Here is a 26196-nt window from a genome sequence, read left to right as displayed (position 1 = left end):
GATTACCAGGGATACAGGAGATCAGTCATAATAACCAGAGAAATTATTTAAGACATCCAAAATTTGTAGCAAGCAGTTTGAATTGAAAAAAGGGAATTTTGTGTATATCCTGTTTCATGTCCTTACATGATTTCCTGACATGTTTACTGAGATGTTTACACAAATTTTACATTGTCTGCATGCTTTTTGCATTTGCCTTCCTCCATGAACATAATTCTCCAATTTATAGTTCAACTCATAGCAAATGAACAGGGATGATAAATCTTATTTTATTCCAGTGATCATTCTACGCTCACAGCTACACTAAATGGAATATTTGTAGCACTTGTTGCAAGACAAAAGAATAGAAAGTGAAAGCACGTGGATTTTGGGTGTAACAACTGAACATGTTTATTAGCTAGTTGTTTACTCCAGAGTGGCTAGACTTTGACTGAATAAAGCCCACAAAGTAGCCGATTATGTCACAGACTGAACACAACACCAAATCTTTGAAGGTCCATGCAACACAATAGTTCTAACATATAACATCTCTCCCCTTTTACTTCTAAGATCCCAAAACAATAAATAATTATGATATTCTCACATAGTCATCAGAAAACATGTATTTACATTGGTGGGCCAGTTATCATTACACAGCAATTTTTAAAAAGTTGTTATGAAACCCCATTGATGTTATATACAAGATGTTCCGACCTGAAACACTGATTTCCCGTGACGTATTTTATTTTTGAATGTTAGTGAGAAACATTTGTGGAAACAGTGAAAACACTGACCTCTCTTTTGTTAAATAACAACATAGAAAGCATTTATTAGAGTAGATGTTAATAAAATACTACAAAGAACAACCTTATATTTCAGCAAAATAACATTAAGCACTTAATCCCTCAAAGACTGAAAACTCAAAAATATCTGTTTCCCCCATAATCCTAAACTCTTCTGACACATCTGTTTCCCAAACAACAATGATAAACCTATTGGTCAAATCTAGCCACGATTACCACACTGTACAGCTTAAGAGGCCAAGACTTAAGAACAATTTTTGGTTCAGCGAAGAAAACAATTTTTGCATAATCTAGCTCTTGCCTTCAGCACTTCATCCCTAGCTGAGCTGTTTCCTGAGGATGGCTGTACCTCTTCTCTGCTCTTCTATTGCCTTCAGCCCCTAATCTCTGGCTACACTTGTTCTTGGGAATGGTTGCCTCTTTTCTTGTTGCTAATTCTTCAACACCTCATCTGTGTCTAAATTTCTTCCTGGCTCACAGCACTGGCAGTTTGATTTTACTTCTGCAAAAAAAAACATTCATTTTAATAGCATCCTACTACATTGTGACACAGTTAACAGGAAAGGTGATATGGAAGGCATCTGTTCCACTTTGAATGCATGCGTACTTCAGGAATCCGATTGTGCTTGAATTTAGAGATATTTTCAGAGTTTGTACTAGGTGTTTCTACCCTAGAAGAAGCAACAGTAGCAGCAGGTAGACTTGTAGCAATAGTTTCAACAGCGATCTTAGGGTTAGCTGATTGATCCGAAGTCATGGTTACAGTCTCTGGCAGAATGGAATGTGGTACAGCATGAAGTAGTTTGCACAATGTTAGTGTTTACACACTGGTGTGTGTAGCCAATGACTGATTTGCACGGCATCTGCAAGCTAACTCATCTTCCGTTTGTACAGTATGCAAAATTGGACCAGTTTCAGCCAAGACAGTTACAGGAACCTACTTCTCATTGGTGGTATAACTGCAGATCGAAACTTGTTCTCCTTGCCTAAATAGGCGTTGTTTTGAATTAGTTTTTTTAGTGTCACAAGTAGGCTTACATTAACACTGCAATGAAGTTATTGTGAAAATCCCCAGTCGACACACTCCAGCGCCTGTTCAGTTATAATGAGGGAAATTTTGCATGGCCAATGATGAACCAGCAGGTCTTTCAGACTGTCGCAGGAAACTGGAGCACCCAGAAGAAACCAACGCATACACAGAGAGAACGTGCACAGACAGTGACCCAAGCCAGGAACTGAACCCAGGTGCCTGGAACTGTGAGGTAGCAGTGCTAATCATTGTGTCACTGAGCCATGCATCTATACCTTCCTATTGTAGGATTTGTGACAGTTGATTATGTCCTACTATTTCAGACATCTCCTGCAGTATGAGTAAATCAAAAGTGGTTCTCAGCTTTTTCTTCAGGAGTAGTAAAGCTGGTGAATTTTATGTTGTCACATGTATGATGTTATATGTCACCAAGAAACTGCTCAAATGGCAATTTAATGAATGTTGGTCCTTGGAGACTTTCAATGCATGCTTCAAGAATCTTTCAGCTAAACTATTCGTCGAAGGGTGCTACGGTGCTGATTTTATGTGCTGGATACCACTCTTCTTTTGATAGTCTTTGAGCTCTTGAGCCATGAATTGTGATCTTTGTTCTTGTTTCCCAAGTCTGGTGAAAGTTTCATTGAGTTTTTTGATGATTTGTTCCACAATGGTGGATTTCATCACGACCACGTCTGGCCACTTTGAGTGGGCATCAATAACAACTTTGAACATGTGCCCTTCGTATGGACTCACAAGGCATATGTGTAAATATTATCATGGCACTTTAGGCCACTCCCATAGATGTAAGGAGACAATGGCCGTGCGTTCCTTACCTGCAAAAAGTAAAATATATTGGAAACACTACTTAGTGGTACATGTCCAGCAGGTAAAGCTAAAATTGACAATACCTCTGCATTGGCATGGCTTTCAGCTTGGCGATATTTGATTTTGTATGAATGTGCTGACAGTATTAATATTTATCTGCTTGCAGCGAGTGATAGACTATCTTTGTATGGCCCATCAACAAAGTGAAGTGACCACCATAAATGTATTGATGGAACTCTTAGTCTAAAAATAATGCTCAGTGCCTCTTTTTCCAATAGTGTGCCTTATGATTCAGCACCTGTTTGAGTATACGATGCAAAAGCTATTGATTTTTCATCCACAGAAGGTAGTATGTGTGACACCATCGCTCCAACTCTGCATGGTGATGCATCATAGGCAATTTATAGTGGCAACATTGGCTTGAAATATATCAACACTTTTGACTTTTTCAGCACTTCTTTGGCTGCACTATAAGCTTTTTCGTAATCTGATGTCCATTGCCATGCTTGTTTAATGCATAACAAGTTGTGTAGGATTGAAATAGAATTGTTAAATTTGAGACAAACTTCCCCTAACAGTTTTTGCATTGAGCTTTTACACACCTGTTGCTAGGTTGGCTTCCTCTGGATGGCGCCCATATTATAGATCCTTATGCCTTCTTCGAGCTGAGAAGGCTCTTTGCAGCAAACTCCAGTGAAACAGCTATCTCCATAGGGTTGTTTTTAACCCTAAATTCCATTCCATTAATAATCTTCACTATATACCTTCATTTCTAAGATCACAAATGAATCTGTCTCAAATTGTATCATCTAAAGAATCACTAAATTCTCAATGCTCCATGAGGTGCTTCAGGACTGCGAATAATTGTGCAACGTTTTCTCTATCTAACTGATTCTTTTTATGAAAAATGCTCCTCTGTGATCAAGGTTGTGTACCATAATGATCTTCTAAACTTCTGGTTAGTTCTTAATGGGTTTGCTACCAGGCTTCTTGAGTTGAACCAAGCTCCCAAATAGCTTAAAAATTCTACTGCCAATAGTGCTTAGGAAAACAGGGACTACAATATCCTTGGATATTATATAGGCTTGGTTTATAAGGTAGCTCTTTACTGCATGGAGGCTGGATGTAGCCTGAACAAAGTTGTGAAGTAGCCGATGATGTCATGAACTGAAAATGTGACCAAACCCTTAACTGGACCATGCAACATCTAATAACTCTAATATATAACATTAACAATTTTATAATTCTCTAAAGTTACCTGTTTTGGAAGTATACATCCTTGTGATTATTATCACAGATCGGAAAAATCATAATGAAGAATCATAGTTAACCCATTTTACAATTGGTGTTTTTGTAAAGTTAATAATTCAAATTAGATGAAATGCAATCATACTCACCATTACCATGGATTTATAATCTGCAGATCCGCCCATTCATTTATTCAACACTCATTACAGCATTTCTTCTCGCATTGTATTCCTCACAGTTATTAATCTTAAATAATCTTAACTCACCTAATTCCAATTCTCAGCAGCGTAACATACTATCAAACGTTTTCCAACTCCAATTTGTCAGCAATCCAATTTCACTTTAAAATTATCCATACTTTCAGTACATTGTGTGCATAAAGAAACTAGTTATCTTGCATTTTGAACATGGGCTTTTATATTGTGTCATGAAAATATTAATATCTGTTGCTTTTACTGCTATAATTATATACTTATCAAAACACTGAATACAATCTACTGGAAAAGACATAAAATTTAGAGAATAACCTATTTAGGCCAATACTAATTCAGGCTTAGATTAAATCAACAAAACATAATCCTCAACTCAATTTTACATATTTTTTAGAAGACTGGAACACTCTGCTAGCAAGAACCTCTTAAACCAGGTTTCCTCCTCCGTGCACCAGCATGTGGGATTGAAGATTATACAGGCTAAAATGTTGCTTGACATTGTGCAAGTGGCTGCAAATACCATGAGTTGTGAAAAACAGAATAGTAGTATTTGAGCCAGGGTGCAAGCCAGAGAGGTATTTACTTTAAAATGGACCTATTCTAGAAGAAAGCTTTACTGTTTAGTCCATGTCTCCTGTGTGTATTCAGGAGATGGCAGGGATACAGTGATGAAAGCTAGCTATACACAATGTCAAGAAAACATATTCAGCCTAGGCACAGACAGTGGATGATTTGTACTGTCACTCATTCCAAGACAAAAAAACAATCCATTACATAGACAGATTAACACACCAAATTAATGCACAGGTTGCTCTAAAAAGAATGCAATTATGCAGTGCAACCATACATAAAAGTTCTTCCTCAATTTGGTATTTTAGAAATAATCTAAACTCAACAGTTCTGAATTACACAGTACTGCAGATGAATATGATTTGCCAAGGTAACTGGAACCTTTAGGAGTACAAATTCAGATTCTTTAACCCTGAAATGTGGTGATTTTAAAATTAAGTCATCAGACCTTGGACGTTCAGACAAACTAAGAGCTTTATTCAGGAGATGTTAACACTACCAGTTTGCTATATTACACAATCCATTTGTGCACGCAAATGGTTGATGATATCATCTGTTTGATCTCTTCAATTCCCCATGTTCCACTGTAAGACTGTTAGTGAGGAAACACTAGAAATATCATGAAACATTCAATCAAAGGTCCTCGAAACAATAATCAGTATAAAATTATCAACTAACAACAACAGTCAATAGGTCAGACATTTGAAGGCTGTCATTCTCTGTGTTGTTGTCAGCAAACATCAAATGTCTTATTTTTGTGCTTGCTGCAACATCTGGTCACTTTGGCTTTGTTTGGACATCGTCCATGGTTGTCGGAGTTGACATAGTTTTCTAGGATTCTAAGGGTGACTTGGTCAGTTTTCAACTGACACACGGTTTCCCCAGTTGGTTCAGTGGTGTCAGGCTCTCAGGAAAGTTTAAGTAGTCTCTTGGCACAGCTTGATTGAACTAACTGTTGGTCACTGGCAGATTGGTTCTTATCACCAAAGATTGATCCACATGTCTCCTCCATATTATATTGTCTCGGATTTGCATGGTGTAGGAAACCTGTCCTGTCAGTCCTAAGATAGTGGTAGGTATCCACTTTCAATTGTGGTATAGCTCTTTGCCAGAACCTCTTGACCCCGGCAGAAAACACATTTTGCCTTGTTCTTCCGCTGTATGACCTGGTCCTGTTGCTTTTTATTGACAAGCTATTTTGTCTGGTGGTTTTAGCAAATCGAATGCTGTATGCAGTTGATGTCTGACCATTAGCAACGCTGGAGAAATTTGGGTTGTTCATTCAAGCATTTAGACAATTAACCTTGTTCTCTAGTTACCTTCAATGAATGTTTCATCATCTGTACAAAATGTCCCAGAAGCCCACGGCACGGTAGCACAGTGGTTAGCACTGCTGCTTCACAGCTCCAGGGACCTGGGTTCGATTCTGGCTCGGATCACTATCTGTGCGAAGTTTGCACATTCTCCTCATGTCAATGTGGGTTTCCTCTGGGTACTCTGGTTTCCTCCCACAGTCCAAAGATGTGTAGGATAGGCTGACTGGCCATGCTAAAATTGCCCGTTAGTGTCCTGAGATGCATAGGTTAGAGGGATTTGTGGATAAAATATGTAAGGATATGGGGGGTAAGGCCTGGGTGAGATTGTAGTCGGTGCAGACTTGATGGGCCACATAGCCTCTTTCTGCACTGTGGGGTTTCTATGATTCTATGAGCCCATTTGTGGCAGGATGATAAGGAGCAGATTGGATGGGTTGAATTCTGTTCTCCTTCAAATAGTTTATGAATTTTTACAAAATGAACTGCAGCCCAGATCACTCACGTGTTATCCAGAATAATTGAAACTGCTGAAGATTTCACACAATCTCTCAACTGTTTTCTCCATTGACGTTAACTTCATGATGACTACTTCAAGTCATTTTGAGTGAGTATCAACTTGTATGAGGAACATCTATTTTATTCAAGATCCTGGACACAAAGGCTATAGTCTTCTCTTCACCTGTGAGCAATATGTGGGAATTCACCAACCTAGCCTCATAAGGTGATGCGTCAGTTGTAGGGGTAAATTTGAGTCAAAATGTGTCAGGACAACTGATTTTATCCTCAGCTTGTATGAGGACCTTCTCACACAGATCCACCCACTTCCACTTTCCATTTTGACAAAGTACATTGTGTAAGAGTTTTAAAATAGCAGCCAGAGTAGGGATTATTGGTCTAATAAAGATCAGAAGTCAGTTGATATTTTAAGGTGCGGGTGTCTCAGTAATGGATTTGACTTTCAAAGATAACTTGTGCAACCCCTTGGCATTGATGACATGCCCCAGATATTCGATCAAGGATTGGAAAAATTCCCATTTGGCTTTCCAGACTCAATCCATAATTTCCTAATCTCTGGACTGTGGCATCTAGGTTGCGGAGATGATCTTTCTCATTCTTCCCAATGACCAAGATGTCATCGATGTAACACTGACCCCGTCTAATCCACTTAAAACTTGGTCCACAGCTCACTGGAATGAAATTGGTGCAGAAGTGATGCCAAATATTTATATCAAAATAACCCATTGAGTATCACAATCAAAGAGAACTGTTGTGAACATGAATCCACATTCACTTGAAGAAATGTTTGGCTGAAGTAAATTTTACTAAAGTGTTGGCATCCAGCTAATCCACCAAATAGGTCATCAGTCAGGGTACTGCTCGGCAGCACATTTACTTTTTGTACGACATGGTCACCTTTTCCTTGATTCAGCTTGTTTTTTGTTTTATTCGGCTCTTGCTTTCTGCAACTTTTGCTTGAAACTTGTTTCTTTTTCCAACAAGTGCATTCAATGTGGCCTTTTCTGCCACAATTTCTGCACATGATGTTTTTTCATCAACAATTTGCTGTTTAGCACCCAGATTTTGCTCACCTATGGCAAGTTCGAATCTGGGTCTGTGTTGAGTTTCGACCAACATCTTCATTTTGATTTGATTTATTATTGTCACATGTATTAGAATACAGTTAAAAGGATTGTTTCTTGCGTGTTATACAGACAAAACATACCGTTCATAGAGAAGGAAACGAGAGAGTGCAGAATGTAGTAATTGCTAAGGTGTAGCGAAAGATCAACTTAATATGAGGTAGGTCCATTCAAAAGTCTTAATGGCAGCAGGGAAGAAGCGGTTTTAGAGTTGGTTGGTTCATGATCTCAGGCTTGTCAATTCTTATGCTCAAACTTGACTGCTGAGTTTCTTTAACTGTCAATTCCATGGATACAGCAACTTTCAAAGGTTAGGGTACTTTTAGTTAACAACCGCTTTTGAGTAGCCTGTCTTCTTAAACCACAGACTAATCTTTCTCTGATAGTATCATTTAACATATTCCTGAATTCACAGTGCCCAGTTAGTCTTTTCAGGGGAGCTACAAACTGCATAATTGATTCACCTTCTTTGGTTGCATTTATGAAGCCTAAACCTTTCTGCGATGATGAAAGGTTTTGGTCAATAATGGCCCTGCAAAACTTCCACATTTCCTCAAAGGTTTTTGTGCCCGGCTTTTTCAGCTTTCCCAAACTCCTAAGAATGTTCCTATTTCTCATCAACATGTTGCCCCTCAGCAACATCATCGAAAGGCACTTTGAAAGTTTTCATACGTATACTGGCAACATTCAGCTCCACTTCACCACCACTTCTCTCAACTGCTCCACGGTGCTAAGTTATCAGACTACTTATCAACATCCAGCAGTTACGTGCAGGAACGTCCTCCAATTAAAAACTGGGAAGACTGAAGTCATTGCTTTTGACACCAGCTCCAAACACCACTGCCTAGCTACTGACTCTGCTGCTCTCTCTGGCAACAGACTGAGATTCCACCCAATCTGTTCACAAGCTTAGTGTCACATTTGATCTGCAGGCATACTTGCTCCTGTGTAATACTGCCTGATTTTGCCCTACCTAAGTTCATTTGCTGTTACCCTCATTTGTGCCTTCATTACCTCTGGATTCAACTATTGCAATGTACTCCTGGCTGGCCTCCTAGATTCTACGCTCTGCAAACTTGAAAATCATCCGAAACTCTGCCGCTCATGTCTGAACTCATATTAAGCTTGATTCGCGATCACCACCCATCTCTCCCTCCACCCTGTCTAGCCCCCATATTCACTGACCAACATTGGCTCATCATCAAGTAGCATTTTGATTTTAAAATTTACATCCTGGTTTCAAAGCCCCCCCAAGAGCTAGCCTTTTGTTCATCTGATTTTACAGCCTTGCTCGAGCAAGACCAGAAATTCCAGCCTGAGGGCAATGGGCATTTCTGTCGTCCGCACCTCACCTGCTCCATTCCGGTGCAGGCAGGGCAGTAGAATTCCAGTGAATATTTCCTTAAAAAGTTCAGTGCAATACTTAAGTTTTAGAATGCTCCTATAGAGCAATTTAAAACATTTGATTGTATTAAAGATGCGACAAAAATCTAAGTAGTTGCTGCACCCATAATCCTGTTACAAAGCTGTGCCAGGATTTTGACCCAACAACAGTGAAAGAAAGGTAATATATTTCCAAATCACGATCATGTATGACTTGGAGGATAATTTGCAGACAATGGTATTCCCCTCCTTCTGCTGTCCATGTCCTTTGAAGTGGTACAGTGTAGTCATGGCTGAGTAGTTAATGCTGTAAATTCTTTTGGATATCCCCATGCACAATTAAATCCTGCCGACTGTGTACTTCTTAGGGAGGCACGGTGGCTAACACTGTTGCCTCACAGCACCAGGGACCTGGGTTCAATTCCAGCCTTGGGTGACTGTCTGTATAAAGTTAGCACATTCTTCTGTAAGGATTCTGTGATCCTACAGTAGGTTATGGATTTGCAAGGTGCTATTAAGGGAGTTTTGGTAAGTATTTTGTCTGTTCATTTATGTGATATGGACATTGCTGGCAGGACAGCATTTCTTGACCATCCCTGACTGCCCTTGAACTGAGTGGCTTATGAGGCCATTTCAGAAAGCAAGAGTCAACCAGACTGCTATGGATCTGGGTCACATATAGATTTGCGAGGTAAAGATGGCAAAATTCCTTCCCTAAAATACATTTGTTGCTGCCATGGATCTTGTAGATTGTATACATTGTATGTTCTCCCCATGTATGCATGGCTTTCCTCCAGGTGCTCCAGTTTCCTCCCACAGTCCAAAGATGTGCAGGTTAGGTGGATTGGCCATGCTAAAATTACCCCTTAGTGTCACAAATGTGTAGGTTAGATGAATTAACCATGGAAAATGGATGGGATAGGGAGGGGAGAGAGACTGGATTAGACACTCTATCAGAGTTAGTGCAGACTCAATGAGCCGAATGGCCTCCTTCTGCACTGTAGAGATTCTAAAATATCCTAAGTCGAGGAAGGAAAACATTGTGGGTCTTCACACTTCAAACATTAGAAGGCTGGGGAAATGCAACAATTGGATTAAAGATTGAATGCCAGCGCAGGAACAAGTAAGAAAAATGCCCTCTATGTAATTTTAAATGAGATCTATTTTCAGATCAGAGAAGGATGGAAATTCCAGGCAGTATCTAACATATTTAAAAAGAGGGATGCTTTGCTGCATAACTGGGGGTCGTTTGAAAAAAAATCAAGTCAAAGGTCTACAAGTAAAAAGAGGAGCACTGGGAAGACAATTTAAAAAATACTGAGCAGTATCAGGTTCTTGATGCCTGCAAAAGACATGGTGGGTCAATTAAGATTCATGGGACATTTCAATTAAGAAAATGAATCATAGAGTTCCTATGTAGAGTGTTTTCAATACTTTTTACATGGAAATAAAATTGAAAATAAGTTTCTCAAACCAGTTTTTCTCAGTAGGAAGGATGCTGGCCTTCATCGCGAGGGGGATTGAATATAAAAGTAGGGAGGTCTTGCTGCGGCTGTATAGGGCATTGGTGAGGCCGCAGCTGGAGTACTGTGTGCAGTATTGGGGGCCGTACTTACGCAAGGATATTTTGGCCTTGGAGGGAGTGCAGAGGAGGTTTACTAGGCTGATGCCGGAGTTGAGGGGGTTGAGCTATGAGGAGAGGCTGAATAAATTAGGCTTGTACTCGTTAGAGTTTAGAAGAATGAGGGGAGATCTCATTGAGACGTATAAGATGATGAATGGGATGGATAGGCTAGAGGTGGAGAGACTCTTCCCGCTCAGAAAGGATAGCAGGACTAGGGGGCACAGTCTCAAGATAAAGGGGGGGCGGTTTAGAACAGAGTTGAGGAGGAACTTCTTCACTCAAAGGGTGGTGAATCTCTGGAATTCTCTGCCCGTTGAAGTGGTGGAGGCTACCTCGCTAAATATTTTTAAGATGCGGGTTGATGGGTTTTTGATAAGAGAGAGGATTAAGGGTTATGGGGAGAGGGCGGGAATGTGGAACTGAGCCACGACAGATCAGCCATGACCTTATTGAATGGCGGGGCAGGCTTGAAGGGCTAGATGGCCTACTCCTGCTCCTATTTCTTATGTTCTTATGTTCTTAATTTGCACAGTATGAAGTCTCACAACACCAGGTTCAAGTCCAACAGGTTTATTTGGTATCATAAGCTTTCGGAGCACTGTTCCTTCATCAGGTAAGTGGAGAGTTGGGTTCACAAACAGGGCATATATAGACAACGACTCAATTGCAAAATAATGGTTGGAAGCGAATCTTTACAAGTAATCAAGTCTTTGCAAGTACAGACAATGCAAGTGGAGAGAGGAATAATCACAGGTTAAAGAGGTGTGAATTGTCTTAAGCCATGACAGTTAGTAGGATTTTGCAAGTCCAGGTCATATGGTGGTGGTTACACGTAGTGTGACATGAACCAGCGTCTCCACATTATTTAATTTGCAGCGGACCTTGTTTCATCCAGAAAAGCCATGAACCAAAATTTACGATGATTTCACAAAGATCCTTGAAGAGCATTATTCTCCAAAGCCACTGATCACCACAGAACAGTTCAGGCTCCACCAAAGGAATCAAGCGGAAGGCAAAAGCGTTGCTCATTTTATCGCAACCTTAAAAAAGCTGGTATAACATTGTTGTGAACGGTGAGTGCTGCCTGACAACAAGGAGTGCTTTTGAAGTTGGGTGAAAACAGGAAGTTCAAGTGGCAAGTTACAAGGAGATAAGGTCATTAAACTTGCTTTCAGGGTGAGTTAAATTAGTTCTTATTTGGGAAGTTAAAAGCTGCACTTTAGTGCATTCCTGCAACAGGAATCAGCCGAGTCAGCTCTCAACTGAACTTGGCTGGTTGTTTGTACAACTAGTTAAAATCTGCTCCAGGGCTTTGTAAGTTATGCCTCAGGGGTCAGTGCTGGGACCACAACTTTTCATAATACACATTAACAATTTGGAGGAAGGAACTAAAGGCACTGTTGCTAAGTTTGCAGATGATACAAAGATATATAGAGGGACAGGTAGTATTGAGGAAATGGAGGCTGCAGAAGGACTTGGACAGGTTAGGAAAGTGGCAAAGAAGTGGCAGAAGGAATACAATGCAGAAGAGTGTGAGATCATGCACTCTGGAAGGAGGAATGGAGGCACAGACTATTTGCTAAATGGGAAAATGCTTACAAAATCAGGAACACAAAGGGACTTGGGAGTCATTGTTCAAGGTTATCTTCAGGTTAACATGCAGATCCTATGCTGCTCTGACTGCACGGTGAGTGCTGCCTGACTGTGAGGAGTGCTTTTGAAGTTGGGTGAAAGCAGGGAGTTAGGTGAGAGGCAGCAGGGGCTACAAGGGAGAGTGCTGATTGGTCAGTAAGTGTTACTCTTGATTCTCTGAAACTGACAGTGAGTTCGGACTAAAAAAAAACTTAAAAGTGACATCACAAGAGGGTGTGATTTAATTGGCTAACAAGGAGCTATACTAAATTTGATAACTCATTTAAATTACTGGTTAGACATATAAAGAGACATATACTTTATTTAAAAAAATTAAATAAAAAAATTTAAAACTCAAATAAAAAACTAATTAAATAAAATAGAGTTGGGGGCAGTCAGGTGATGTGTTGTTCATGTACGTTGTGGGAGCTGGTGAATCCCATTGTGGTTCCCAGTGAGCATGTCTGTAGTAAGTGTTGGTTGCTTGAAGAACTCCAGCTCAGAGTGGGTGAGCTGGATTCTGAGCTTCAGACTCTGCGGCACATCAGGGAGGGGGAGAGATATCTGGACACTGTGTTCCAGGAGACAGTCACACCTCTTAGATTAAATATCTTGAATTCGTCCAGTAGACAGGGACAGGAGGATGTGGCTGAAAGTGAGGCAGGTAGAGGGATCCAGTAGGTAGGGTTGCAGGAGCCTCAGTCCCTGAACTTGTCCCACAGGTTCAAGATTCTTGCTCCCTGTGTGGACAGTCAAGCGTACTGCAGGGAGGATGAGCAAACTGACCACGGCATCATGGTATAGGGAGCCATTCAAGTGTGGGGGAGAAAAATGAAATGTAGTCGTAATTGGGGATAGTATAGTTAGGGGCATTGACATGGTTCTCTGTGACCAGGATCGAGAACCCCGAAGGTTGTGTTGCCTGCCTGGTGCTTGGGTTTGGGATATCTCATCTGGACTGCAGAGGAACTTGGAGAGGGAGAGTAAAGACCCAGTTGTGTAGGTCCACGTAGGTACCAATGATGTAGGTAGAACAGGAACAAACGTTCTGCTAAGAGTGTATTAACAGCTAAGGGCTAAATTAAGAAGCAGAACCAAAAGGTAATAGTCACAAGCTAATTGGCACAGAGTCAATAAGATTAAGTAGATAAATGCTTGGCTCAAAGATTGGTGTGAGAGGAATGGGTTTGAATTCATGGGACGTTGGCACCACTGTTGGAGAAGAGGGGACCTGTTCCGATTGTATGGTCTTCATCTGCATCTTGCTGGGACCAGAGTCCTGGCAAATTGTATAACTAGGGCTGTAGCTAGGGCTGTAAACTAAATAGTGGGGGAGGGGGAGGGTTCAACTGTATGGAGAATTAGAAAATCAAAGTTAAAAGAGAGGGTAGAAGAGCAGATTAATGGAGTTGGGGCTAAGGAGAAATTAGTAAAGTTTCCAGACTACATAATAGAACAGAGAGTATAGAAGGAAGCAGGAATCTAACCTCAGGCAGAGCAAAAAAGGTGACAAGTATGAGAAGGGAGGTGGTCAATGCAGGACTGAGAGTGTTGCACCTAAATGCGTGCAGTATTCGGAACATGGTAAATGAGCTTGTTGCACACATTGAAATTGGCCGGTACAATGCTGTGGGCTTCAAAGAGACGTGGCTGCAAGGACTGGCATCTAAACATCGAAGGATATGTGTCCTATCGGAAGATGAGGCAGATGGGCAAAGGGGGTAGGGGTTGCATTGTTAGGAAGGAATGAAGTTAAATCAATAGCAAGAAGTGATGTGATATAGGATCAGAAGGCACAGAATGGATGGAGTTGAGGAATGGCAAATGTAAAAAGACCCTGGTGGGAGTTATGTACAGGCCCCCTAGCAGTTGTCAGGGTATGGGGCAGAAAATAAATCAGGAGATAGATAAGGCAAATAAAAAAGGCAATATTACAATAATCATGGGGGACTTCAATGTGCAGGTGGATGGGAAAGGTACTGGATCCCAAGAAAAGGAATTTGTGAAATGTCTAAGAGATGGTTTTTTGAGCGGCTTGTGACAGAGCCTACTAGGGAACAGGTAATTCTGGATTTGGTGATGTGTAATGAGGTAGTCTTGATTAGGGAACTGAAGGTGAAGGAACCCTTGGGGAGCAGTGACAACAATATGATAGAATTTACCCTGCAATTTGAGGGAGAAGCTGGAATCAGATGTAAATGTAACTACAAAGGCATGAGGGAGGAGCTGGCCAGAATTGATTGGAAAGAAGCTTAGCAGGGAAGACAGTGGAACAACAATGGCAGGAGTTTTTGAGAACTATTCGGGATGCACAATAGAAATTCATCCCAAGGAGGAGAAAATATGCTGAGGGGACGACGAGGCATCCATGGCTGATAAGGGAAGTCAAGGACAGCATAAAAGCAAAAAAAAGGCATACAAAGTGGCAAGGGTTAATGGAAAGCCAGATGATTGGGAAGCCATTAAAAGTGAGCTGACGACAACTAAAAAAGCAATACGGGGGGGGCAGAAGATGAAGTATGAGTGTAAGCTAGCTAGTAATATAAAAGAAGATAGAAAGAGTTTTTTTTCAATACATAAAAGGTAAGAGAGGGGCAAAACTAGCCATTGGACCACTGGAAAATGAGGCTGGCAAAGAAATAATAGGAAACAAAGCAATGGCAGAAGAACTGAGTAGTTACTTTGCACCAGTCTTCACAGTAGAAGACACCAGTGGGATGCCAGAGCTCCAGGAGAGTCAGGGACACAGATGCGTGGCCGTTACTAAGGAGAAGGTTCTGAGGTAACTGAAAGGTCTGAAAGTGGATAAATCACCTGAACTGGATAGATTACACCCCAGGGTTCTAAAAGAGAAAGCTGAGGAAATTGTGGAGGCACTGGTGGTGATTTTTCAGGAATCACTGGAGGTAGGGAGGGTACTAGAGGACTGGAAAATAGCTAATGGAGAGATACAGCAGATGGGAAATTATAGGCCGGTTAGCCTGACTTCAATCATTGGCAAGACTTTAGAGTCATTATTAAAGATGATATCACAAATTACTTAGAAGTGCATGATAAAGTAGAACTGAGCCATCACAGCTATGTCAAGGAGTGGCCATGTCTGACAAATCAGTTAGAGTTTTTTGAGGAGGCAACAAGAAAGTTAGATAAAGGAGAACCAGTAGATGTGATTTATTTAGATTTCCAGAAGGCCTTTGACAACATGCCACATAGGAGACTGTTAAATAAGTTAAATGCCCATGGTATTAAGGGTAAGATCCTGGCATGGATAGAGGATTGACTGACTGACAGAAGGCAGCAATTAGGGATAAAGGGGTCTTTTTCAGGATGGCAGCCGGTGACTAGTGGTGTGCCTCAGGGGTCAGTGCTGGGACCACAACTTTTCATAATACATATTAACAATTTGGAGGAAGGAACTAAAGGCACTGTTGCTAAGTTTGCAGATGATTCAAAGATATATAGAGGGACAGGTAGTATTGAGGAAATGGAGGCTGCAGAAGGACTTGGACAGGTTAGGAAAGTGGCAAAGAAGTGGCAGAAGGAATACAATGCAGAAGAGTGTGAGATCATGCACTCTGGAAGGAGGAATGGAGGCACAGACTATTTGCTAAATGGGAAAATGCTTACAAAATCAGGAACACAAAGGGACTTGGGAGTCATTGTTCAAGGTTATCTTCAGGTTAACATGCAGATGCAGTCGGCAGTTAGGAAAACGAATGCAATGTTAGCATTCATGTTGGGAGGGCTAGAATACAAGAGCAGGGATGTAGTTCCGAGGCTATATAAGGCTCTGGTCAGATCCCATCTGGAGTATTGTGAGGAGTTTTAGGCCCCATATCTAAGGAAGGATGTGCTGGACTTGGAAAGGGTCCAGAGGAGGTTCACAAGAATGATCCCTGGTATGAAGAGTTTGTTGTATAAGAAATGGCTGAAGGCTCTGGGTCTGGACTCATTGGAGTTAGAGAGATGAGAAGGGATCTTATTGAAACTTACAGGGTACTGCACGGCCTGGATAGAGTGGACATGAAGACAATGCTTCCACTAGTAGGCAAAACTAGAACCAGAGGGCACAACCTCAGGCTAAAGGGACGATCCTTTAAAACAGAGATGAAGAAGAATTTCTTCAGCCAGAGAGTGGTGAATCTGTGGAACTCTTTGCCACAGAAGGCTGTGGAGGCCAGGTCATTGAGTATTTTTAATGAAGACAGAGATAGATAAGTTCTTGATCAAAAAGGGGATTAGGGATTATGGGGAAAAGGCAGGAGAATAGGAATGAGAAAAAAATCAGCCATGATTGAATGGCAGAGCACACACTATGGGCCGAGTGGCCTAATTCTGCTCCAGTGTCTTACGGTCTTAGGATCATTAGAATATACTATTTGTGATCTCCAAAATGAGGCTATTCAAAGATTTGAACATGCTTTGACTTTAAAGACAGCAGTAGAAATTGTAGTGTTGCTAAAGGGGCTTCACAATTTGATGCAAGAATGAAGATCCACAAGTTGGGAACTGTCCATAAGAAGTCAAAACAATAACAAGCATGTCACAGATGTGCCAAAATGGACCATTCAGCGAGTGAATGCTGAAGTAAGAACAGTCAATGCAAGAACTGTGACAAAAAGGGCCACATTCCAAAAGCTTGTTGGGCAAAACCAGCTTTCCGTGAGAAGAATATTCACAAGAAAAATCTGGGTACCTTCAGGAAAAAGAACAAATTTCATTTTACAAAGGGAATGTACAACATGGAAGAAAAGAGTTACAACTGCAGAGGAACTTCCACCGGGACTGCGCCAAGACCATGTATGACATTGGATATGAGCATGACCGTTTTGGGGTCATGGATGGCATCAGTTCCAAGCTGGATGTTCATTGCCGCATGCTGAGCCAGCACATGTGGTGTCATCCAGCCCACTCCACCACTACCCAGCACATCCCCGACCCTGGTCAACCTGGTAGCTACAGCCCATCTCTCCACCAGCCAGCTGAAGTAGTGTTGGTGGAGCAGCAGATTCCTGAGCAACGGCTCCCTGACGGCAGCTGCTACTCTAAGCGGGAGAAAACTGCAACATGAGGTTCCCATGTCCAGACTTTAAATAGGTCCTAGTAAAAGACAGACAATGTCTGCAATGACTTTCGAAGACTCCTCAAGACTACAAACAGGAGCTACACATCATAATTCAGGCTGTGCACCTGCCAGGACAAACCAGCTCCTGCCAATTCACCGGCCAGGATTGCTCAGCTGAGCAAAGAGGGATGTCCAAGTGTAGAAGGCTAGTCCTGCTCCAGGCGGAAGTCTGAGCTCCTCAAGGAGGCAGTCCATTTGCCCCAGACTGACCAAGAATCTGGAACATTTGACCCAGTTCTTCCTGGCAAAGGACATGGAAAAGTACATGCCTGGCATTCACGCATCCTCCACAGGTCAACTGGGTCCAGAAATGAGGAGCACATCACCAGTATAAGCTGACAGGACCATTCCAATGCCCGATACGCACAGAGTCAATCCCAACAACCTCTTTCACAAAAGGCATAGGAAAGATCTCATGCAGTTGGCCAAGCAAGGGACAGCCCTGTCGCATTCCTTTCTAAAGCAAATGGGTGTCATCAAGGAGCTGTTAATCTTACTGAGACACTCTGAGGCAATGTACAGTCATCAGACCTGGGCAACAAAGTGAATCCCAAACCCGCATGTCTGCAGACTTCTGAATAAATTTTTGTGATCCACTCTGGCCAATACCATCTCCAGGCCAAGGGACAGGATGGTGCTCGACTGATCAGCCCTCTGGGAATGGTATATAAGGTTCCAAGCCAGAAGAAAGTTGTTGTGAATGGTCCAGCCCAGCACCATGTTCGACTGATCAGGATGGATCATGTGGTCCAGCATAGTGCCAAGATGAGAAGACACTGCACTGCACACATTGTAGTCCATGCTGAGAAGGGAAACTGAGTGTCAGTTGTTAAGATGTTGGAGGTTCCCATCTTAAACAGCAGGGCATTCACGACCCTGTACCACGACAAAGGTCTTTGGCAAGGTACTGCACGGTAGGTTGTTGCATCAGGTTAAATCTCATGGGATCCAGGGTGAGGTAGCTAAATGGATATAAAATTGGCTTGATGACAGAAGACAGAGGATGGTTATAGAGGGTTGTTTTTCAAACTGGAGACCTGTGACCAGTGGTATGCCTCAGGGATAAGTGCTGGGTCCACTATTATTTGTCATTTATATTAATGATTTGGATGAGAATATAGGAGGCATGGTTAGTAAGTTTGCAGACAACACCAAGATTGGTGGCATACTGGATGGTGAAGGTTATCTCGGATTGCAATGGGATCTTGATCAATTGGGCCAGTGGGATGACGAACGACAGGTGGAGTTTAATTTAGATAAATGCGAGGTGATGCATTTTGGTGGACTGAACCAAGGCAGGACTTGTTCAGTTAATGGTAGGGCATTGAGGAGAGTTACAGAACAAAGGGATTTAGGGGTACAGATTCATAACTCCTTGAAAGTGGAGTCACAGGTGGACAGAGTGGTGAAGAACGTATTCGGCATGCTTGGTTTCATCGGTCAGAACATTGACTACAGGAATTGGGATGTCTTGACATTGGTGAGGCCACATTTGGAATACTGTATACAGTTCTGGTCACCCTATTACAGAAAGAATATTATTAAACTAGAAAGAGTGCAGACAGGTTTACTAAGATGCTACCGGGACTTGATGGTTTAGTTATAAGGAGAGGCTGGATACACTGCGACTTTTTCTCTGGAGCATAGGAGGCTAAGGGGTGAGTTTATAGAGGTCATAAATTAATAGGTGAACTTGGAGTGTGGATTGGTACTTGGGACTATGATGTTGAGGCCATTACGGAGACATGGTTAGAACAGGGACAGGAATGGTTGTTGGCAGTTCCGGTGTATAGATGTTTCAGTAAGAGTAGGGAAGGTGGTAAAAGAGGTAGAGGAGTAGCATTGTTAATCAAGGACAGTTTAACGGTTGCTGAAAGGCATTTCGAGGGGATCTGCCTACTGAGGTAATACGGGCTGAAGTTAGAAATAGGAAAGGATCGGTCACATTATTAGGAGTTTTCTACAGGCCCCCAAATAATAATAGAGATGTGGAGGAGGAAATGGCAAAGCAGATTATGAATAGGTGTGGAAGTCACAGGGTAGTTATTATGGGTGACTTTAACTTTTCAGATATTGATTGGAACCTTTATAGGTTGAATAGTTTGGATGGGACACTTTTTGTACAAGTGCAGGAGGGTTTCCTGACACAATATGCGGATATGCTGACAAGAGGTGGGACCTCATTGTACTGGGTAATGAACCGGGCCAAGTGTTAGATTTATTTGTGGAAGAACACTTTGGAGATAGAGACCACAATTTGGTGGCCTTCATTATTGCAATGGAAAGGGGTAGGGTCACACAGTAGGGCAAGGTTTATAATTGGGGTAGGGGTAATTATGATGCAATTAGGCAAGAATTAGGGAGCATAAGATGGGGACAGAAACTGTCAGGAATAAGCACAAATGAAAAGTGGAGCTTGTTCAAGGAACAAATACTGCGTGTCCTTGATAGGTATGTCCCTATCAGGCAGGGAGGAAATGGCCGAGTGAGGGAACCGTGGTTCACAAAGGACATTGAATGTCTTGTCAAGAGGGAAAAGGAAGCATATGTAAGGATGACAATACAAGGTTCAGTTGGGTCGCTTGAGAGTTAATAGGGCTTAAGGGAGCTAGGAGAGGGCATGAGAAGTCCTTGGTGGATCTGATAAAGGAAAACCCCAAGGCTTTTTACTCTTATGTGAGAAATAAAAGAATGACCAGGGTGAGGTTAGGGCCAGTCAAGGATAGTAGTGGGAACTTATGCACGGAGTCAGAAGTGATAGGTGAGGCATTGAATGAATACTTTTCTTCAGTGTTCACTAAGGAAAGGGGCCAAGTTTTTGAGGATGAGAGTGTGATACAGGCTGATAGGATGGAGAAGGTAGATGTATTAGCAATTTTGAAAAACCTGAGGGTCGATAAGTCCCCAGGGCCAGATGGGCTACATCCTAGGATACTTTGGGAGGCAAGGGATAAGATTGCAGAGACATTAGCTTTGATCTTTGGGTCCTCACTGTTCACGGGGATTGTGCAAGAGACTGGAGAGTGGCGAATGTTGTTCCTCTCTTCAAGAGAGGAAATAGGAATGACCCTGGTAATTATAAGCCAGTTAGTCTTACTTCAGTGGTCGGTAAGTTAATGGAAAGGTTTCTGAGGGATAGGATTTATGATTATTTGGAAAGATGCAGCTTAATTCGGGATAGTCAGCATGGTTTCGTGAGAGGTAAGTCCTGCCTCACAAATTTGATTGAATTCTTTGAGGAGCTAATTAAGTGTGTAGACAAACGTAGAGCAGTTGATGTCATATACATGGATTTTAGTAAGGTGTTTGATAAGGTTCCCTATAGTAAGCTCATGAAGAAAGTAAGGAGATGTGGGATAAAAGGAAATTTGGCCGATTAGACATGTAACTGGCTGTCTCATAGAAAACAGAGGGTGGTGGTGGAGGGAAAGTTTTCAGGCTGGAGGCCAGTTACTAGTGGTATACCACAGGGATCAGTGCTGGGTCCTCTGCTATTTGTGATTTTTATCAATGACTTAGAAGTGGGGTGGGGGGTGCTGAAGGGTGGGTTAATAAATTTGCTGATGACACCAAGATTGGTGGAGTAGTGGATGAGGTGGAGGGGTCTTGTAGGCTGCAAAGAGACATTGATAGGATGCAGAGCTGGGCCGAAAAGTGGCAGATGGAGTTTAACCCTGTTAAGTGATTCATTTTGGTAGGACAAACTTGAATGCGGATTACAGGGTTGGCGGCAGGGTTCTATGGAATGTGGAGGGACAGAAAGATCTTGAGGTTCATATCCACAGATCTCTGAAGGTTGCCACTTAAGTGGATAGAGCCGTGAAGAAGGCTTATAGTGTGTTAGCGTTTATTAACAGGGGGTTTGAGTTTAAGAGTCGTGGGTTTATGCTGCAACTATACAGGACATTGGTGAGACCACATTTGGAATATTGTGTGCAGTTCTGGTCATCTCACTATAAGAAGGATGTGGAAGCATTGGAGAGAGTGCAGAGGAAATTTACCAGGATGCTGCCTAGTTTGGAGGGTTGGTCTTATGAGGAAAGGTTGAGGGAGCTGGGGCTTTTCTCTTTAGAGCAGAGGAGGATGAGAGGTGACTTAATAGAAATTTATAAGATGATGAGGAGGATAGATAGAGTGGACGTGCAGAGACTGTTTCCTCGAGTGGATGTAACTGTTTCTCGGGGGCATAACTATAAGGTTCATGGTGGGAGATATATGAGGGATGTCTGAGATAGATTCTTTACTCAGACTGGTTGGGGTTTGGAATGTACTGCCTGCTGCGATAGTGGAGTCGGACACTTTTTGAACTTTCAAGCGGTTATTGGATAGACACATGGAACACACCAGAATGATAGGGAGTGGGATAGTTTGATCTTGGGTTCGGACCCGAAGGGCCTGTACTGTGCTGTACTGCTCTATGTTCTATGAGAGGCACAGATCAGCTAGATAGTCAATATCTTTTCCCAAAGGTAGAGCGTTCTAAAAGTAGAGGGCATAGCTTTATGGTGACAGGGGAGAGATACAAATGGGTCCAGAGGGGCAATATTTTCACACAAAGGGTGATGAGTGTCTGGAGCAAGCTGCCAGAGGTAGTAGTAGAGGTGGGTACAGTTCTGACTTTTGTAAAGTATTTAGATAGTTACATGGGTAAGATGGGTATAGAGGGATATGGGCCAAATGCAGGCAATTGGGACTGGCTTAGGGGTTTAAATAAAAGGACAACATGGACAAGTTGAGCCAAAGGGCCTGTTTCCATGTTGTAAATCTCTGTGACTCTGTGTCGCTGGTTGCGATACTTTCCCCCAGGACCACCGCAGAGTCATTCCCCAGGTTGTTCCAGACCGCCCTGAAGAACTCCAGTCAGCCTGTCCAGCCCAGGGTTGTACCCCTGGAAGGACTGTCAAGGGCGCCGGTCAGCTCCCCCCGACTGATAGGGGCATTTGGGCTGCCAAGTGGCAGTCAATGGACATTCTCTCTGGAAGAGAGCAGTATAATAGTTTTGGGCAAAAGCCCTAATGCCCTCCATATCCCAGATGAGGGATCTGTCACCAGCCAGTAGCGTAAGGAGCTGTTGATTGACACGTCTTTTTTCCAGCAAGTAGAAGGGGGGAGAAACCAGATCTATGACCTCACGTACGCGTCACAGGACCTGATGAGTTGCAGACCCTTCATAGTGCCCTTCTTCTTCTTGAACACCAGCCACAGGCCTGGGTCCTCATCAGGTTGACCGCAATGGATGAACAAAAAGTCCCGGTCTTCCCTAGGGAGGATGAGGGGGGTGACACAGTGGGTGGCACGAGGGAATCCATCCAACGCATTCCCCACATCCACCACCAAGCAGCTGTCATCCTCTGGCAGTCGCTTTCCAGGTCCCAGTCTGCTGCATCAGTGGAATGCAACAGGTGGCACAGACCTGCTAGCCAGCCCTGACTCTACCTCAATCCCACTCCCAGGATCAACGACAAGAGGGTTTCTCTGTGAACTCATCCCTGGGTTCTGGGCCCCAAGTGGTGATGGAGACTCAGAACCTGGTTCTGCCTCAGACACTGGGTCACTTGGGGAATCTGGAGGAAACTCTGGTCTGGAGTAGAGGGTCCCTGGCATTGAAGTCAGAGGGGACCTCTTTGCCTCCATTACCCCAATGAACCAAAGATTTTGGTGCAGTCACAGCCCCCCTGGGGTTCCAAAAATGAACACCTCCAGGACTTCAGGGGTCTCGCTCGCATCTGATCAGACCACGTCCTGTTTGGAAGGTTGCGACAGCTGACATTTCAGTTTCTTTCTCCCCTTACTCCAGGAACAGAGCATGGATTTCACGGGGTGCAAGGTCACCACTTAACCTTCAATCTAGGAAGGAGATGTTTATGACTCCACAAACTGTTGATATTGTAGTTTTGTTTGTTTTTTTTAGCTTTCAACCTTCACCTTAGGCAACCATCCTCTGCTAACATTGTTGTAACCACAGAAGCAAATCATAGAATTGCAGCCGATCTTCACACACATATTTGTTTGCAGAATTACACATTACAAGCATGCAACTCTTAATCAAACAACCACAGTTTTAGTCTGTGTCTGTTTGTAGTGATGCACCAAGTAATGTCTGCACTTGCATACAACTAATGAAAGGAGGGCAGAAATCATGCATTGAGTGAGGAATCAGAGATGGCAGGAAGAAGAGAATGCCTGAAATTGCAGAGGTGTCAGTTAGCAAACAGTAGGTTCTGTAAAAGGTAAGCCACTTGGGCCTTAAAATGGAGCTTCTGCTCCCTCTAATCCAGAAGAAAAGCCATAATTGACATACCTTATGAATCCTGCCTTTTTGCCTTCTTATATCTTTCAGTTTTTCTGAGCTCTGGAAAACCAGGTCTCCTTGAGTTAAAAATTAAAATATTTTTAAAATAGAGGCACAAGGCCTCCCTAAATGCTTAGGAGGCAGTTTGGTCAGTAAAAGCATTTACTGCCTCCTGAGTTCTGATTGGTAGCCCAGTCCCCAACCAGCAAACATACAACCAGCATGCAGGTAAATTTACAAACATCTCTATTCCCAAGCCACCTTTCCTGGTCCTCAGAAATTTACTATTTACTATTTACAACCTGCTGCTGCAAAGTGATTTCTCTAGGATAATTGTTGATTCATAACCTTTGCATTGCCAATTAAAGTTTTTTTTAAATACATAGATTTTCAGATTATGTCTGTCATTAGAGGTTTTTCCTAACCCCTGATTGAAAATTATGGGGTGTTTTATGTTCATCCTTTTGATTATCTTCTTGCTTATTTCATGCACTGTTGGGACTATGCTCTTGAACATGATCAATCATCGCTTATTCCTTTGGATGTTTCTAAAGTGTTGACAGGGGTCTGCCACTGTGCATTTTTAAGCAAGTAACCATCATGTGAGCTCACAACAAAGTTGTGCTAATGGCTATCGAGTGTCCTCTCAAAGTGTTTTGTTCTTGTTGATGGCTCTTCCTTTAACTTTACTTAAGGTTTCCTAGGGTTCTGTCCTCTCCCCTCCTTCATATCATTGACCTTCTACTCTCATCATTCAAGCTGTCTCATTTTCTGCTGATAATTACATTCTATGTTCAACTTCTTTCATACAGTACGCTGTCAGTGCTCACAATCTTCAGCCCTCTCATCGTGTGGCTGAATTACTTCATCTTGATCTCCTACATGCCAGTGTGACAAAAAAAATCTTGTTTCTTTCAATTCTTGAAAGACATAATTTCTTCACATCTTTGACAAGTTTTAAGCTGCTGCTCTTACCTTTGATTGCTCTACTCTTTCATAATCATATCAACATTTTATGCTTCACTTTTCTCTGACTTCAAATAGGACAGCTGCATTTTCTCTATTGCTGAAGCTGCCTCAAAAGAAGCTCCGTTTCCTTTTTCATGCCAAACACTTGTTCCCCCATTAGCAATTATTAGCTCCATAGACCCTAAGCCTGGCCAAAGGTCTGTTCTGTATATTGCTCCCTAATTGGGGAATATTTCCTTTTCCCACGGTCCTTGACAGAAGTGAGTGAAACAATTGTAATTTGATCAGTGGATCCTCTCTCACCTCCAGTCACCAAAATCTCTGTCACCATCACCACCTTTCAAATTTCTCCAGCTAAATCAAAACTTCTGTGGGCATGCTTCGCTGAACTTCTAAGATCGAAATGCTGCGTCCCAGTGCATTTGCTTTCCTACAATACCCTCCATAGAATTCAAAATTCATGCCACAGTCTCATCTAACTGATTCTTGCCCAAAACCTCAAATGGAGAATTTATCATTTCTCTCAATTGTTTCTTCTTTCTGCTATGATGATGCCAATTTGCACGGGCAAATCATTACTTTCAATTTCTTTCTTTTCAACTCTGGTGACATGATGCAAGCCTCAGCCTTTTTACCTTGGCTTCTGAATTCAAAAGAAATTTAAGCATAAGCTGAGAACTTTTATTTTTAAAATTTGACTTACCCAGTGATATATATTATTATTGGAATTGAGCAAAGTACAAAACTTAGTAGTCAGAAGAGTTGCCTATAGTTACTGCATTTTCAGATAAACAATTTCATTCCCACTCCACTTAATGCAAATTCTATTTTAATGAGTTTCTGAAATGGGAGACGAACATTAAAAAAAAACCAGATGACAGTATTTGTTGTGCATTTGACAGAACAAAGAATTTTGCTGTAAGGGGCAAAAGAGGGAAGGCTGAACACGTGATGATATCTGGATCAATACAAACTAAAACATAAACAAAACAATAAATAAAGCAGTCATGAGTATAATACACACCAAATTCATACAGTAGTAAATGGGCTGTGTATTGTATAACAGTAAATACTCAATTTTGACATTTAATTCTACATTTAGTCGACAAGCAAACAGTACAGAACTAATGACGAATCTTGTTAAACAGGAGCAAAAAGCTTTTCCATGTTAAAACGTTAATGCATTTGATAGTATTGATTAAAATGTCACTTTTATTACTGTACAATAATGTTCAATAGTTTGCACTAACCAATCAAGATAATAAACTTGATTTTCCAATACTCGAAATTCTAGTTCTATTCAGAATTTGTCTCAAGAAGTAAATCAACATTAATTTACTTTTGCTGTGGGACCACTAAACTTAATTGTTTGCTTTATAGTCTTCAGAATTATTAAATTTAGGTCTTCACATTACAACCATAAATACAAGTAGCAAGAGGATAAGTTATGCAGCTGACCTTACATACTCTGCAGGTGATGAATTTAAGGTAATACATAAAGTTACAACTGGTTGATTGACAATGTTAAGTTCATTAACCTTTTAATTC

General features: G+C 41.9%; 1 protein-coding gene across 5 annotated transcripts in view; it reads right to left on the bottom strand.

The window, feature by feature from the left end:
* The window catches only part of LOC145341822 (uncharacterized), a 707529-nt gene that overhangs the window by 668297 nt on the left and 13036 nt on the right, over nt 1-26196 (bottom strand). The gene's annotated exons all lie outside the window — the stretch shown is intronic.

Source organism: Carcharhinus amblyrhynchos, chromosome 4 (assembly GCF_965287045.1).
Source record: "Carcharhinus amblyrhynchos chromosome 4, sCarAmb.v2.hapA, whole genome shotgun sequence".
NCBI classification, from domain to species: domain Eukaryota; kingdom Metazoa; phylum Chordata; class Chondrichthyes; order Carcharhiniformes; family Carcharhinidae; genus Carcharhinus; species Carcharhinus amblyrhynchos.
Note: the sequence above shows the minus strand (reverse complement) of the source record. Positions and strands in the feature narration are given on the sequence as shown.